This window comes from Pongo abelii, chromosome 18 (genome assembly GCF_028885655.2).
Source record: "Pongo abelii isolate AG06213 chromosome 18, NHGRI_mPonAbe1-v2.0_pri, whole genome shotgun sequence".
NCBI lineage: Eukaryota > Metazoa > Chordata > Mammalia > Primates > Hominidae > Pongo > Pongo abelii.
In genome coordinates this window covers 16049766-16067514 of record NC_072003.2, presented here as the reverse complement: position 1 = coordinate 16067514, position 17749 = coordinate 16049766, and the positions used below count along the sequence as shown (strand labels likewise).

Genomic DNA, 17749 nt, shown 5'->3' with positions numbered 1-17749 from the left:
CTGGCTGGCTGTCACTTGGCTGAGGACTAGAGCTGCCCTAGACCTCTCTGGGCCTTTGTGTCCAGGCCTAATGCAGCTGGAGCTCCTGGGAAGAGATGACTGTCCCTTCCTGTATTAGCCTGTTTTCACGCTGCTGATAAAGACATATCCGAGACTGAGTAATTTATTAAAAAAAAAAAAAGGCTTAATGGACTCACAGTTTTATATGGCTGGAGAGGCCTTGCAATCATGGCAGAAGGTGAAAGGCACGTCTTACATGGCATCAGGCAAAGAGAGAATGAGAACCAAGTGAAAGGGGTTTCTCCCTATAAAACCATCAGATCTCATGAGACTTATTCTCTACCACAAGAACAGTATGGGGTAAACTGCCCCAGTGATTCAATTATTCCCCTCCCCGCCCCCCCCCCCCCCCACGTTCTTCCCACAACACATGGGAATTATGGGAGCTACAAGTCAAGATGAGATTTGGGTGGGGACACAGCCAAACCATATCACTTCCTATGTCCTTGCTTCTCCACTTCTACTCGTCCAGGGTTGACTTTCCTAGCATGACAGAGAGTGGGGTCACCGGTTCCCTTTAAGGATATGCACACCCCGCCATGGGGCAGTGAAGCCAGCCTCCTAGGAGAAGTTGCCAGAATCCCTGAACATTCCTTCTCTTCCTACCAACCCAAGGACTTTTTCTTGCCAAGTCGCCCACCACTTTCTTAGTTTTGTTTTTGAGAAAACAACTCTCACAACTTCTTTGTGGCTAATTTTTTCCCATCAGTATCCTGCTTTTTCTGCAGCTTCCGTTGACGAAGGTACATTTTACCTCTGGAACCGGTGGAGCAGAGAGCTGAATATACCCTGTTTCCTCGGGCTTCCTTGGAGTGACTCACAGGTTCCATTTTCAGTATCGAAAACTCAGCTTTGCCAGGGCAAACTCTCAGCAACTCTTTTACAGTGACAAGTACTTTAGAAAAGTTTCAGTTCACTTATTTCTCTGGGTCATACAGGCAACTCTCTGCTCTGCTTTGAGCAAAGACTATTTCTTTAGCAAAGGATATTGAAATTGGGTTCTTTTTTTTTCTTACTCCCTTCAAGTAGAATTTTTTTTTAAATCCATTTTTAAGGTAGAGAAGGGAGGTGAGTCTTATAAAAACTTGAAAACTGTCTTTCGACAAAGACCAACTTCTGTGCACCAGTGCTTTCATCTCCAGGTGCCTGAGATTAACATTTCCAAAAATGAATCTTTTAAACTCAGTTCTTCTCCTCAAAATGAAATACATTCTATGGTAACAACCCAATTCCTACTATGTAATATGTAGAAATCATTTTCCCTTTGTGAAGAAAACTAGATTTAAATGCTAAAATATTATCTTTTTGTCTTCCTGAAACATTTTTCTTCGTTTGGTGGTAAAAAGCTTTTAAAGTTAATGGAAAATTCTTCCCTTCCTGTGCTCTGGCTCGGGAGGAGAGGGAGATAGCAGATCTCAGTTTCTCTGTAAATATCATAGTGACTGCCCTCCTGGTGTTAGAGGTTTGAACTGCTGTGATGGCGTATATTTTAAAGCAAAGTGGTCGTCAATTTTGATGAAAAGTGATAAAAATCGAGTGGATAAAATTGGCTTTCAGCAATTAGAATGCTCTGCACCTGTAACTTTGTGCCCATGGCCCTTATATATGGGGGGAAGAAAGAAATTTCCTACAATTTTTTTTGACACATCAGAATTACAACAATTTGTTTTTGGTGTAGCACTTCACATTTCTTGATCATTACTAGGCCAGCAGACTTTTTTATATAAAGAGATGAATAGTAAAATCTTTCGGTGTTGTGGGCCATGTGGTGGTCCCCTGCCATTGGAGCACTGAAACAGTCCAAGACAATTTGTAAACATGGTTGTGTGCCAATAAAACTTTATTTACCGAAACAGGCAGGGGGCCAGCAGGTCACATTGTGCCAATCCCTAATGCAGGTACTTCTCCTACTTAATGGTGGTGCTGATGCTGACAGGGATGGTTATGCCGTTAGTATCAGCTGCTGTTTTGAGTGCGTGTCATGGGCCAGGCAGTAGATATATTTACTGCTCATAAACACTTTAATGAAGGGTAAACATGGTTATCGCCACTTAACAAAGGACTAAAGTGAGGCCCACCTAGGTCAGGTGACTTGCTCTATGCCAGGGTTCTCAACCCCAACACTATTGACATTTTGGACCACAGAATCCTTTGTCATGGGGGCCGTCCTGTGTGTAGTAGGATGTTTCATGGCACGCCTGGCTGCTGCCCACTAGATGCTGGTGGCACCCCCTTCCCCACAACTGTGATAACCACAAATGTCTCCAGACATGGCCACATGTCTCTGGGATCAAAATCCCTGCTGGTTGAGAACCACTCCTGTAGGATATACCACTTTTTTCCCCCCCGCTGCAGAGAGAAGACAGGGTTAGGGGTCAGAGGCTGGAGACAAGGGCAGACCACACCAGTAGCTGCACTGGGGCGGAGGCCAGGGTACCTATTGGGGTCTGGGTTTCACCACCACACACGGGGCAGTGTGCGGTGAGCTGAGGCCCTGGAGGCTCTGGGCATCAAATCTCACCTGCAGCCATGGCCAAAGCCCGGGGGTGATTTTCAACTAATGCCAGTAGGATGTACCACTTCTCGATGTCAAAATCTGGGCTGGAAAAATGGTCTTTATGATTTTGTTTTTTTGTTTATTGGTTTATTTTGTTTTGTTCTACACAGAAATAATGACTGCTCCCAAGCCAAAGCTCTTTTCCTTGGTGTGTGTATTCACTGCTCTCCTCCTCCGCATCCCTGGCTTCCTTCCCTTCTCCTGGCCTGTCCTACTTGAAATTTGCTAAGAGAGATCTGAGGTGTCCTCAGCACCCCCTGTTGTGTTATAAAGATCACAGAGTTAAAAAATGATAACTGTGGGTGGTGATGGATGTGTTAATTTGATTGCATTCGTCATAACACAGTGTACACATACTTCATATCATCTCTTTGTACATCTCCAATATATTCAATTTTTATTTGTCAATTGTACCTCAATAAAGCTGGGGGGAAATGTGAGCTGTGGAATGTCATTGACTGGCTTCCAAGTCTGGCTCCACCTGTGTCTCACTGAACAACTGTCTAAACCTTCCCAACTTTGCTGAACCTCACTTTGCCCCTCCAGGAAGTGGAATAATAATAGCACTTATGGGCCAGGTGCAGTGGCTCACACCTGTAATCCCAGAGCTTTAGGAGGCCCAGGTGGGCAGATCACTTGAGGCCAGGAGTTCAAGACCTGCCTGGCCAACATGGCAAAAGCCCATCTCTACTAAAAATACAAAAAATAGCTTGGCATGATGGTGAGCATCTGTGATCCCAGCTACTTGGGAGGCTGAGGCAGGACAATTGCTTGAACCCAGGAATTGGAGGTTGCAGTGAGCCGTGATTGTGCCACTGCACTCCAGGCTGGGCAACAGAGCGAGACTCTGTTTCAGAAAGAAAAGAAATAATAATAGCACTTCAGTCATGGCATAATTGATGTGGAATGATCAATTCAAAATGAGTGCTCAGTGAATAACTGGTATGATGATGATGACAGTGACAATAATGATAACACAGATAATTTCCTTAGACTCCTCATCCCCTGGATGGTTTTCTGCAGGGCTGATGTTTATCACCTTCAAGGTTTCATACTTTGCAGAATCTTGAACAACCCTGTGCAGATTATATCTTTCCTTGCCATGAACAAGTCTATGATCATGAGAAAGTTATTAACCTCTCTGAGCCTCAGTTTTCTCATCTGTAAAATGGGAATGGTAATAGTTCCTACCTCCTAGTGTTACTGTGAAGAATAAGTTAACATGTGTCTAACATTTAGAAGAATGTCTGGCCCTTAAATATATATGCATGTTGTGTGTTTTTAGATTTTCCTGCCAATGAGAGACAGAAAATAGTCTCTTACTTTCCTCTCTGGAATAGGCATCCTCTGCTGCCTCCCATGGCTGGGAGGACCCTTGCTGCCTCTCACCGGCCAAGGAAGGTTAGATGTGGGTGTCCCCAGGGGCCCAGGGGTGACGATGTGGGTATAGTGACAACAGTCACAGTTGCTTTCACATGTGGCGTGATTCCCATGTGCCTGATGGTATTACCAGTTGTTACCTACATTAACCTTATCATAATGCAATGAGGAAGCCAGAGGAACCAAGGCTTTGATTCTTTTATTCATCCATTTTCGTAATAATGAGTTGGTTCCTTTCCCTCCTCCAGAGAGGACCAATGAGTCTTTAAAAAAAAAAAAAAAAAAAAAATAGGGCCGGGCACGGTGGCTCATGCCTGTAATCCCAGCACTTTGGGAGGTCAAGGTGGGTGAATCCCTTGAGGTCAGGAGTTCGAGACCAGCCTGGCCAGCATGGTGAGACCCTGTCTCTACTAAAAATACAAAAGTTAGCTGGGTAGGGTGGCACATGCTTGTAATCTCAGCTACTGAGGAGGCTGAGGCAGGAGAATCGCTGGCACCTGGGAGACGGACGTTGCAGTGAGCTGAGATCATGCTACTGTACTCCAGCCTGGGTGACAGAGTGAGACTCCGTCTCAAAAAAAAAAAAAAAAAAATTACAAATTTATGTATTTAAGCCTATTTGATGTTTTCCAGTTCATCACAGTAATTTTTCTTTGTGATATTCAAGTTGTCCTATCTTCAGCCCATGGACAGTGTTTAGTTTGATTCCTAAGTCCTCAAGAGTAGTTTTTGCCATTACACTGGACATCAAAGCAAGGAAGCTGAGGAGTTCTAGGCCCTTCTTGTACTTCATGCCCCAGACCTGGAAACACCTGTTCCTCCAGAGGGCCCTGGCTTCTTGACTGGGAAAAGGTATTTATACAGCATAATCTAGGTAATGGGAGGGCTAGTTACTGCTGGGTTGGCTATTGTTTCTAGGCGTTTTCAGTGTTCAGAGCTAGAAAATCTTTCCCTTTCTTCTTCCCCACCTGCCTCTTCCCTCCCTTCCCCCACCTTTCCCCCACCCCATCCCTTCTTATTTAGCAGACTGTATATTATGATCCATATAGATATTTCTAATTCAAATTTTGAATTATGTTTTTTTTTTTTTTTTTACTTAACTACCTTGATTTAATATTTGTATCTTTTTTCTTACGTTAGAAATCTCTTAATGGCATAAATAAAATTTCTTTTTTTTTCTTTGAGATGGAATCTTGCTCTGTCACCCAGGCTGGAGTGCAGTGGCGCGATCTTGGCTCACTGCAACCCCCACCTCCCTGGTTCAAGCAATTCTCCTGCCTCAGCCTCCTGAGTAGTTGGGACCAGGTGCGTGCTACCATGCCCGGCTAATTTTTTGTATTTTTAGTAGAGACAGGGCTTTGCCATGTTGGCCAGGCTGGTCTTGAACTCCTGACCTCAGGTGATCTGCCTGCCTCCGCCTCCTAAAGTGCTGAGGTTACACATGTGAGCCACTGCAGCTGGCCGAGATAAATACAATTTCTTATGATGTTTTGCTAATCTGGTAGCTGAGTAATGTAATCTCCATGTGGTTTTAATTTGCATTTCTCTAATATGAATGAAAAGAACCCTTTCTTGCCTCTCATCTTCCACCACTTTCTCCAACCAAGGCAGAATTGATCACATTTTCCTTCATGTCCCCATAATGCCATGGAGACAGCGCTCTGATAGCATTGATCATCAGTGATCAGCTTGGTGGTTTCTCCAAGCTGTATATTTTACTCTGTATATTTTACTGTCTTTTTATCTTCCGTTGTTTGGCATTGTGTTTTGCCTTAGTGTTTATGAACGACTTAATAGTTTTGACAGTTTTTACTTAGATCTGTTAACCTCAATCCCTTTTTAATTCCTATGTAACTGCTTTTCCCCAGCAGAGCAGCTAAAAAAAGAATGATGAGAGAGAATAGCAACACAAGAAAAACAAGCTGTTGAGAAAAACCAGATGCATACTTGTAACCCTGACTTCTCTTTGAGTTCCAGGCACACTTTGCTCCAGCGGCCTTCATGACATCTCCATGGATTGTTTAAAGCAGGGTTTCTCAAACTCGGCCTTGCTGTCATTTTGGACTGCGTAGCTCTTTGCTGTGGGAGGCTGTCCTGCATGTTGCAGGGTGTTTAGTGGCATCGCCCCACTAGCCTTACCTACTAGATGCTGGTGACATCTCCCTATCCCAGCTGTGATAACCAAAAATGTCTCGACATTCCCTACTCTGCCCTTGGAAGCAAAAATACCCTGCTCTGAGGACCACTGGTTTAAAGGCATCTCACACTGAATGAGGCCAGTGCAGAACCCTGTTCTTCCTCCTGACTTGTGCGTCTGCGGTTTTCTCCATCTTCCTAAATGGCACCGCCTTCCATTCAGCTAGCTAATCAAGTTAAACAGCCTGAGTCATCCTTGATTTCTCTCTTTCCCTCACTGTCTACATCTATAACATCAATGAGTTATAGTCCCTTCTAAAATATCTCATAAAACCAGCCATTGTTTTCTATTTGTGTTGCTACCACAAATCTAACTTGCCATTTTCTCTTGCCAGGAGTACTACCAGTAGACTCCTTCCTGGACTCTGCAAGCTGATTCCAAATCTGCCCACACTCTGGTGTGTGCCCACATCTCCTGCCTCACCTGTCACCACACTCCTCGTTCTACTCTCCAGCCCCCTCAGCCTGCCCCTAGGAAGGGCCAGGGTCACTCCACCCTCCATGCCCATGTGTTTCCCATACTCCCTCTCCCCCAAATCTCCACATGGCTGGCTTCGTGTCCTCCCAGTCTCCATGCAGTGTCACCGCCTCAGTGAGGCCTTCCCTGGCAGTCCATTCTGATCCAATGGTGCCTTCCGTCTGGCTAATCCATTGTATTGCCCAGTTTTATTTTCCTGATTGAAATATCAGGATCCCCAGTCTTCTAGTTTACATCGTTGTTGGCTCTTTGTGGCCCATCTCCCCTCTAGAATGTAACTTCCAGGAAGGTAGGGATCAAGCTTACTTTGCTTCCCTTTGAATCCTGACTGGGAGGATGGACACTGCATGAGATAGGCACTAAAAGACTGTGACATTAACATTCTGGTGTTTCTCTGAGAGGACTCTAGTCACAGTTTGCCTTGCCCTATGGACAGAGAAAGACAGATTTTAATCCTTCTCAGGGTCGAAGCTCTTTTACAGGCATCATCCCGAATACACTTGATAGTCACACTATGACTTTCCTCCTTACCTAACATTGCTGCTGCTGGTCCTCCTCCCTTGTGCCACGTTTAAAGAATATTGATCCTGAAGGTAAATTTCAATTATATAAAAAAGAAAGATAATTTACTTAGAATCTGGTTCTGTCTCAATTCACAATGCAGGAAATGAACCAGTGCCTATGGTCCTTTCTTTGTCAGAATCTAGAATGTGTGTGTGACCCAGTGATCTAAGACAGAGATGGGAAAACCTCTTTTGTAAAGGGCCAGAGGGTGGATGTGTTAGGCTTTGTGGGTGGGACGGACGTCGTAACTATTCACCTCCGTCAAAGCGGCGTGGAAACAGATGAATGTAAGCAAATGGCCGTGGCCACGTTCCGTCAAACTTTATGAAACTGATTTCCAAAAAATAAAAGTCAGTTTCTACAGTTACAGCAGGCACACTTTTATGTTTTTTGCACTGACGCTGTAATTTTCTGTTTATCGTTATTGATTGTGTTATCTACTGTCTTAGTGTGTTCAGGCTATTTTAACAAAATACCATAAACTGAAAAGCTTATAAGCAACAGAAATGTATTTCTCACAGTTCAGAAGGCCAAGGTCAAGGCAGATGTGGGGTCTGGTGAGGGCCCACTTTGTGGTTCATAGGGGGCGCGTTCTTGCCATGTTCTCACATCGTGGAAGGACAAGGGGTCTCTGGGGCCTTTTTTATAAGGGCACAAATCCCCTTTGTGAGAGCTCTGCCCTCATGACCTAAGCGCCTCCCAAAGGCCCTGCTCTTCTCATACATTACCTTGGGGGTTAGAATTTCAATGCGCTTTTGAGGGAACACAAACATTCAGACCGTAGTTTCTCCTGTTCTGTCACTTTGGAAACTTCCTGCTAGGTAATACCTTTTACAAAACGCCATGGAGTGACTTGGGGCCACACTGTTAGGGTGAATGCAGTTTAAAAGAAATCTCATCAGTGCACATTTTCTAAAAGCACTTCTAGTTTAAGAGGATCCATCTTGGCTCTTGAGGAGCTTCTGGGCTCGTGTTAGTGAGGATAAGTCCAAGCTCATCACCGTTCAAAATTTTAAAGATAATTTTCAAGAAATGATGTTTATAAACACCTGCCCAAAGGTCATGTGATCTGTCGATGTGAGACCCTTTTGTTCTTGAAGTAAGCTAGATAAAAGGCAGAAACAAATGCAGCCCGAACCGTTTTACTGCTCAGAGAATCTTCTTTTGCAATTTACCATGAAGCTGTCCGTCTGTTGCAGGCTGTAGACTGGTAGTCAATAGAGGTATGGAGTTGGTCCACATAGTTGCTTTTGTTTTTTTAAAAAATAATTAGTTTGACCAGTATTAAAACATAGATGAATTTTAGCCCCACCCTAGTGAAACACTTGCCCACGAGCACCAGGAGAAACACAGCCGTGTTCACAGCATCGCTCACAATGGCAAAGCATTCTGCACAACTTAGATATCCATCGATAAGAGAGTAGATTTTTAAAAAGTGTGTTACAGCATAGAAATCAACACAGCAACGAAAATGGATGAACCTCAGCTGTGCACATCAGTTTGGATGGATCTAATGAAAATTGTGTGGCTCGAAGAAAGCGAGTTACAGCCAAACACATTCATAAGAATATGAGAAAAATGTAGAATGGAACAGGAGGCAGGTTAAGAATTCACACTTGTGGGAAGCTATATGGAAAGGCAAGGGCATGGTAACCATAAAAATTAGGGTTGTGATCATGGGAGAGGGCCAACATTGGAGAGAGGTTCTCAAAAGTTCCAGAGGTTCTGTACCTTAAGGTGGTACACAGGTGTATGTCTTGTTATGGTTCCTCATTTCCTGTATGTAGATATGCATTAGTTATTCTCTTGCATGCTTGAAGTGTTTTGTAATTAAAAAAATTACATTTTCTGGAAGCATAGGGCTGCCGATTTCCACATAGCAGCGGTTGGCTGGGCGGAGTCACAGCTGAGTCCTTGAGAATGACATGCACCTTCTGGTTTATCACAGTACTTAGCTGTACTCTCCCTCCTATTCCCCCGGCTCAGCCTATCTTGCCCATTTGCAGAGGCATTTGAGGTTTGGACGTCTGGCCCTGGGATGTTAGGACATATAGCCTGTTGAAAATCGTCGTAGTGTTTTCTGTTAACACGTTGGTAAGGCAGTTGTCGCTTGCGCATATCGTGTGTAATAGGAATGATTTCTACGCGAGAGAAATTTTTCCCAGGCCTAAGTAGCAGGAATGAGTCCCTTGACCAAGTAGTTAGATCTTTTGGAGGCTGTGAATCCTATCACTGGTTTTTTTTGTTTGTTTGTTTGTTTTTTTTTTTTTGCCTTGACTTCTAAGAAGCTTGACAGAAATGTGAGCTCATCTTTAGCAAAAGTGGAGACCTTATGGCATGTGGTTTTTGGTTCTAAACTTACTGTTGGCTTTTTTTAATTGTTGCACTCCCAGGCTGGAGTGCAATGGCGAGATCTCGGCTCACTGCAACATCTGCCTCCCAGGTTCAAGCGATTCTCCTGCCTTAGCCTCCTGAGTAGCTGGGACTACAGGCGCATGCCACCATGCTGGCTATTCAGATTTAAAACAGACATTTAATTCATTTTGCAGTTTGTTGAAATAGAATCTTTGGCTGGAGAATTAGCATATTACAGAGGCTTTGAAATCTTTGTCCTTTTCTGGCCAGGGCTGAGCGTGTAAATGTCTTTGAACAGAGATGGGGTTTCACCATGTTGGCCAGGCTGGTCTTGAATGCCTAACCTCAAGTGATCCACCTGCCTTGGCCTCCCAAAGTGCTGGGATTACAGGTGTGAGCCACCACACCTGGCCAGCTTCACTTATTTTCTTGCTTCTCCTCCTATTTTATTTCCTCACTTAAAAATATTACTCCATAATTCACTTGTTTATATAAGTGGCCATATTTTTTTAAAAAGAGAGGATATGAACTATAAACTCTCATTTATTTAGCATGATGGCAGAATATGATTTTATGAGAACATTCTGGAAAGCTGGGCTTTATCCAGAATGTTTTATTCACAAAGCTGCCTTGATCATCTATTTCAGCTGTGCATGTTACTAATTTTCCAAGAATGAGAATATAATTAAAATACACTTAATGCTAAAATGCAACTGAACATAATTTGATCTTCGATAATTTAGAAGGCAGTTAAAGAGCTTGCTGTACCTCAAGGCTGTAATTAGGAACATCAATTATCATAGTGTGACACTATAAAAATCTGGTTATTTCGGCTTTCTAATGATTTGAAATCTGTGGGAAATAGAATTTCAAGTCTGTGCATGCAGTCTGTGTATATATAGGTCTTTTGAGCCCCTCATATGAGCAGTTCATACATGCTTTCATAGCTAATGAATGTGAGAAAGGAGAGGCCACCTGACAAGTCTTAGCAGAGGTGTGCCAAGGTTAGACTCAGGTGTTGCGAAGATCCCCCCCGGCCGCGGAGTGGTATCAGGACTGGAGCAGGGCAAAGCTAGGGCAGTAATCCCTGCCCAAGGTGACAGGGACCAAAGAGCACAGCGCCGAAAGCGTCAAGCCCTAGGCATTTTAGCTACCAGTGACTGTGACACTGGCAGGTCCCTTCACTTTTCTGGGCACACTTGACCATCTTCAGAAGGCACAAGAGTGTGGAGCCATAGGCCAGAGGAAAGATCAGTGGTCCTGAGCCCGTCCCCGTGCCTGATTTAAAATTTTGCTATTTTGTTCTCCATAGATTTATTTTTTTTGGCATTAATTTTGATATTTCAAAACATTGCATGGAAATATTATTTATCATGATTACTGAGCTTTTTGCCACTTCCTTAAATTTTGCACCTAGATGCCTGGGCGTTGTGTATCCAGACTCCGAAAACTTCGGAATGGTACCATTCCTAATTACAATTTTTAATTATAATTCTCTGGGCTTTGAATATGGAAAGACTGTGTTTCCACTTAGAATTTGGTCGAAGCCCTTGTCCTTTTCTGTATGCGAAGGTGGAGTACCGATGAGCTGTAACCTGTTTGGATTTAAAAGGCTCTGTAATACGCCAATTCTCCAGCCAAAGATTCTATTTCAACAAACTGCAAAATGAATTAAATGTCTGTTTAATTCATTTTAAATAGTCCTCGTTTTATACTGGGGGACACGGTTCTCTCTGTGGCCTTAACAACCTGACTCACTATCTGTCCCACAACCTTCCTCAGCCAGGCACCTGCATGTAAAACCATTCATCCTCGTGATCATATGAGGGGCCTTGTCCTCTGAACCTCCGTTTCCCTCTTCTTTAAACAGTTTGTGAATAGGCTATTTTATTTTAGCGATGGATTTCAGAATAGTGCTCTGTCAACTGGAATGGCTTTGATATAGAAAGAGTTACGTCGAAATTCTGTGTGCTCTTAAGCACTGTGGGTCTACATTTTCTCCTCGCTCACATGGCATGGTGATGCCATCTGCATATGATCACGAGGATGAATGGTTTTACATGCAGGTGCCTGGCCGAGGGAGGGTGTGGGATAGATGGTGAGTCCCGTTGTTAAGGCCACGGAGAGAACCATGTCCTCCAGTGTAGAACGAGGTCTGTTTAAAATGAATTAAACAGACATTTAATTCATTTTGTAGTTTGTTGAAATAGAATCTTTGGCTGGAGAATTAGCGTATTACAGAGCCTTTGAAATCTTTGTCCTTTCCTGGTCAGGGCTGAGCGTGTAAATGCCTTTGAATACGTGTTTCGCTGCCTTTGTAACTACATTCCCTCCAGCGGAAATTGAAGGCAACTTTCGAGTTTAATGATGATTACACTGAGTTAGGCCCCTGCTGATGGCAGCACTCCTGCTGCAGCGGCATGGTCTTTGGGGATAATATTCAATATTGCTTCCCCAGCACTTTAGAAATTCTTCAGAAAAGTTACTAGGGATCCGAGAGCAAAGGACAGCCTTGTCAGCCGAGCTGTCCTATGTAACTCCCTGGTGGCCAGCCCCTAGTTTGGGCAGAATCTTTGTCTTTTGGGGAGGTGAGTACAGTGGCTGCCCTTCAAGGGTTTGCCATAAGAGAGGGCTTCGGTGATCACAGGAACACAAGCTTCAGGGCTGCCTGCACCCCTCGTGCAGGGGAGAAGGGTGTGAGGGAAGTAGAGTCACCCTTTGGAGGGACCCGGAGTAGATGCTCAGTACGGGCCTTACAAGGGAGAGGAGTTCCCTGAATCGGGCCCCTCTCCTCTGAACCTCCGTTTCCCGCTTCTTAAACAGTTTGTGAACAGGCTATTTTATTTTAGCAATGGATTTCAGAATAGCGCTCTGTCAACTGTAATGGCTTTGATATAGAAAGATTTGAGTTGAAATTCTGTGTGCTCTTAAGCACCGTGGGTCTACATTTTCTCCTCGCTCACATGGCATGGTGATGCCATCTGCATATGATCACGAGGATGAATGGTTTTACATGCAGGTGCCTGGCGGAGGGAGAGTGTGGGATAGATGGTGAGTCCGGTTGTTAAGGCCACAGAGAGAACTGTGTCCTCCAGTATAAAATGAGAAATGCAGTTCCTGTCATTAAATGAGGTGATGTCACTAACATCATGAGGACAGTGCCAGGCGTGTGGAATTCTCACATTTGTGAATGTTGAATGGGGTATGGATGCTTTCACGCAGGGCTGGTCTGGGTACAGTTTTGTCCCCACTTTATTCTGTGTCTGGACAGAGTTGGGAAACTTAATAGGTGTCAGACATTTGCCTGCTTAATGCCTAGGCCAAAAAGAGGGGAGAAGTTGTCAGCAGTAGAATGTGGAGGCCATGCAGGGTCATGAATGGTCTTGGATTTGCCGAAGCCTGGAACGGCTTGGAGAATCTGTCTTGAGGCCTGCCTGTGTGCACAGCGGTCAAGGCCCAGATGCCTTCTGCCAGGCTCGGCCTTGGCTGGTAGGCACCAACGTAGCCATCAATGGCAAAACACACCTCCATCGGTCAGCAAAGTGCTGCTACCCTGAGATCCTCTCGTGGTGACCTTCACTTCCCCACTGATCCTGACCTTCTGAACTCCTGGCCCACCAAGAGAGGGGAGAGAAGAGGTGGGCTTCCTCTGCAATCAGGGTCTGTTTGAGTTGTGCTCGAGACAAACAACGTTTGATGTGGACAGAGCGCTGTGTTAGCCACTGAGCCCGTCCCTCATTCTGCCATCGTGGTGCTCACATGGGAGAGATGCACAGACAGGGGCTACCTCAGCTCTGGCCTCCTAGTGTAACAGTAGCCTACAGCCTGCAAGGGCTCACTGCTGAAGGCGATGCATGGTCTCTGCTCTGAGGGTTTTTTCCCAACCAGCAGCAGAGATGGCACCTCGCTGGTGGTGCTGAAACCCGGCAGGGAGGCACATACATGCCTACTGCTCATCTGTCCCCACCAGGTGGCATTCCACGGAATCACCTGCTTATGGTGGCTTCTGGGTCCCACAGCCTCTACTGTGTATCATTCTGATTGTTCAGTAATGTGAACGTTTCCCTCATGGGGTGTGGGGTATTTACAGATTTCATCCAGGCTTTGGGTGGCGTGTTATCCCTTCTGCAGGGATCAACCTTTTAGTAGCGGCTACGTGCTGGATTGTTGCTGTGGCCTGGCACTTCCGGGGCCCTCTACAGATACTGTCATTAATCCTCAAATCACTCATGCCAGGTGGGTGCCATCGTCATCCCTCCTTCATGTTTGTCGACTTGTGCAAATACCTCCTGAGTGCCTGCCGTGTGCTACTCACGGCTTCGAGTGCCAGAGATAAACAGGAAACAAGACAGAAAAAATCCTCGACTTCTAAGGTATAAGGCAGACTCTTGCAATGCCTGTGTAATATTTTCTAGTGCTATTTTACACATAAATGGTATTTCTAGATGGGTACAAATTAAACACGAGTCCATCAGTTTCTCAGCTGGAGAGTCTTGACAACATGTAAGGATTTATTTATCTAATGAGCAAAAGAAACAAGAACGCCTGCAAGTCCCAGTGGATGCAAGTGTGATTATGTAAGCTGTCTGTTATATCGAAAAGCGCTAGAAGACTATTAAGCCTGTCGCATGTAGGAAAGAGAGAATGAGTCAGGGAAATGCAGGTCATGACTGGCTGGGGCTAACAGGACAAATATAAATGGTTATGGCAGAGAGTGTTACAAAGGAAGCCTTACTTTGAGAGAGGCAATGGAAAGGTTGTCCCTCTTTGGGCCATTAGCATCGACAGAATGCTGCTCTAAGATTACCCCCCAAGTGTGTTTCGGAGTTATCTGGGGGTTCTGCAATCCTGCTGTGATTTCTATATACAGCAAGAGGTGGGAGAGAAGAGGTGGGCTTCCTCTGCAATCAGGGTCTGTTTGAGTTGGGTTCAGGACAAACAGCCTTTGGTGTAGACAGAATGCTGTGTAGCCACTGAACCCCATCCCTCATTCTGCCTTTTTGGTGCTCAAGTTGGGGAGATGCACAGATAAGGGGCTACCTAAGCTCTAGCCTCCCAATGCAACAGTAGTCTAAAACCTATGAGGGCTCACTGCTGAAGGCAGTGCATGGTCTCTGCTCAGTTATTTACCCCTCTGGAAGCCCTTCTTCCCTGATCCCCCTGCAAGTAACCTGTCCCCTCCCATCTGTCTCTCTCTTGGCCCCTCTTTGTCTCATTTTTCTTGGTAGCACCAGCAGAGACACTTATTTGTGTCCTGTCTGGCCTCTCCATTAGCTTGTCCACTCTTTGAGGGCAGAGACTGACTCGTTCACCATGGTGTCCCAGAGCCCACTGTGGCACCTGTCACGTAGTAGGTCTTTTCTGAGCATGTGGTGAAGGAATGGGTGCCCACAGTGATTCTCAGAGGGAGGTGGGTTCTCACTCGTTACTTGAAGTGAATTTGTTCAACACTGTTAAATCGCTCCCGCCAGTTAGTATCTGGCTGCAGGTATTGAGTGGTTTGGAGGAACTGGAAGGGTTTCCTTTAGAAAGGGCAGTGGAGTTGAAGGCACCTGCGTAGGTGTCACGCAGTGCCTTTGACTATCCCCTACCCTTGGCCTGAAGTCTATGTGTATCCCCTCAACTCTGCAGCTGAAGTTCCAGCTCGGTGCGAGTTTGTATTTTGTCTTGATACTTCTTGAGCTAAATATGCAGGAGAGTTCAATCAAAAGCAGGATCACCAAGATAAACACACACATGTGCACACACGCTTGCACACATCCATGTGTGCACACATACACGTACACACACATGCATGCACACACACGCACACACATGCATACACATGTGCACACATGCACACATACACGTGCACACACGCATGCGCACACATGCATGCACACACGTACACACCGCATAGTTGACATACGGTGTTTACTGCTGCACCAGCTAAAGTTCTCTCATGTCAGAGATCATACATGCATTGCATTAGGAGAGACTCACCGAAATGCTGCTCTTAATACTTGACCCTGAAAAAAGGATGTAACAATGAGATAATACTCCACCTTCAAAGGCAAGGTTCTCATTCCCCTCCTAGGTTTTTATCCGAGAGAAAAGGAAATACATGTTCACACAAGGATTTGTGCACAAATGTTCAGAGCAACTTTGTGTTAGCCAACAACTAGAAAAGGCCAAATGGCCATTGGCAGTGGAAAGATACACAAGTTGTGTCAAGGAGGATTAACCACTGGCACGCGTAACGGCATGGATGAATCTCAAAATAACTGTGCCAAGTAGAAAAAGACCATAAAGAGCATATGCTGTATGATTCCATTTATAGAAAACTCTGGAAAATGCAAGCTAATCTATAGGGACAGAAAGCAGATCACGATGGGAGGGTGGCGTTAACCAGGAGTCTGAAGGAAACTTTGGGGGTGATGGACATGTTCTGTGTCTTGTGATGGGGGTTTCATAAACGTAAACATATGTCAAAACTTGTCAAATCGTATGCTTTAAATATGTGCACTCTGCTGTCTGTTGGTTAAACCTCAATAAAGCTTAAAAAAAAAAAAAAAAAAAAAGGCAAGGTGGGAACTGCCCAGGGCATCCTGGCACATAGGAGCAGTGCTCCGCTGCAGGAAAAACGTCTCAAAATCCATCAATTCAGGGCAAAATAACGAAGAAGTAGCACATCCCCCACAGGGGAGGTTTGTTCTTTCCTAAATAGCAGCTGTGGGAGAAGGGAAGGAGGTAAGTGATGAGATGGGACTTTCCTGGGAGGACCATAACCTAGTTATAAATTATAATAAAAAGACAGTGAATAAGGTTTCCTGTGAAAAGAAAGTTATAAGCGAGGGCTGGTCCTTCCTAATCAACTCTATAGGGCAGAGCTGCATTGCTAAAAAAAATTAAGCTCTCCATTTGAAACCCTGTTGGGAACTTCAGGGAGCTGTTTTCTGAACCCCCGCCCCCTACCCTAGGTAAAGAAACTTCTTTCTAACCTTTCAGTGCCTCTCTCCCAGAGCTTGCTGGATTGAGTAGAGGTCTCTCCCACCAGGTTCCATTACAAAGGGGACAGGAATTGAAGCCCTTGCTCCAAACACACCGTCTCACCCCATGACGTTATTTGCGCCCCTGTCCAGGTGTTAGTTTCTCTGGGCAGCCCAGAGGGACCTCCCAGGCAGGGCTCACACCCTCCTCCGTCCTCCTTTCCTGGCTCCTGGCTTCCTCTGCTGGCTGGACTACACATGCTGGCCGCCTCCCATTTCCTCCAGGAGATGCAGGGTGGTTGAGCTTGCAGCTCCCTCTGCCTGAAATGCTCTTCCCAAGGCCGATGGCCCCTCCGCCTTTAGGTCTGAGCTCTCCCTTCCTTGAGACAGCATGACTGGCTGTGGCTAGATTCATCTCCAACCCTTCACCCAGCTTATTTCCTTCGGAAGAACACAGTCTGAGTTACTTGTTTCTTTGTATGTTGTCTGTCGCCAATTCCAGTGTGAGCTGCTGGAGGCAGAGACCTTGGCCGTCTCTGTACATCTCTGCTGTATCTATGGCACCTGGAGCAGGATGGCAGCTGCAAAACTGGGGCTTGTTTTAGTGAGAGTGTTGGTGTAACTCAACATAGCTTATCATTGGGTTAAACAAATAGAGTTATTTCTCCCTTTGTGTAAAAGTATAAAGTGGTAGGTGTGGGGTGGGTAGGCAGCTCTTTTCCATGAGGAACCGGGGCCCACGTTTCTTCTGCTTTGTTGCTCCACTGGCCTGTGGGAAGGGTGTGTGATCCAGAAGTTGCTCACATCGCTAATTTCCACATTCTGCTGGACAGAGTTTAGCTACTCAGGTGGCTGCTCTGAGCTGCAAGGGAAGCTGGGAAATGTAGTCTTTATCTTGCAGCCCTGTGTCCAGCTACAACTTGGTGGGTTTTATAACTCAAAGGCAAAAAGGATATTGGGGGCTATTTAGCAGCTGCAGTGCTTGATCCGTATTTGATGAATGAATGAATGTCCCATCCCAGCCCCCTGCACGTCCATCTAGCACAGCACTTGCCGCTCTGTCATTGAGTCAGGGCTTGCTCCTCTTTGAATTTCCAGCGCTCAGCCAGAGCCTAGGTATAATAGACACTTAGCGGAGGTTGAGTTGAAAAGCTGGCAACTGGACTGTAGAGACTTTCCCTTAACTCTGGG

General features: G+C 45.3%; 1 protein-coding gene and 1 non-coding gene across 12 annotated transcripts in view; one reads left to right on the top strand and one right to left on the bottom strand.

The window, feature by feature from the left end:
- SNX29 (sorting nexin 29) overlaps positions 1 to 17749 on the top strand; it is a 584658-nt gene that overhangs the window by 306257 nt on the left and 260652 nt on the right. The window lies entirely within an intron of this gene.
- Positions 2496 to 2622, bottom strand: LOC112131406 (small nucleolar RNA ACA64). The gene has a single exon (XR_002913485.1). It is a non-coding gene; the product is annotated as a small nucleolar RNA ACA64 (small nucleolar RNA).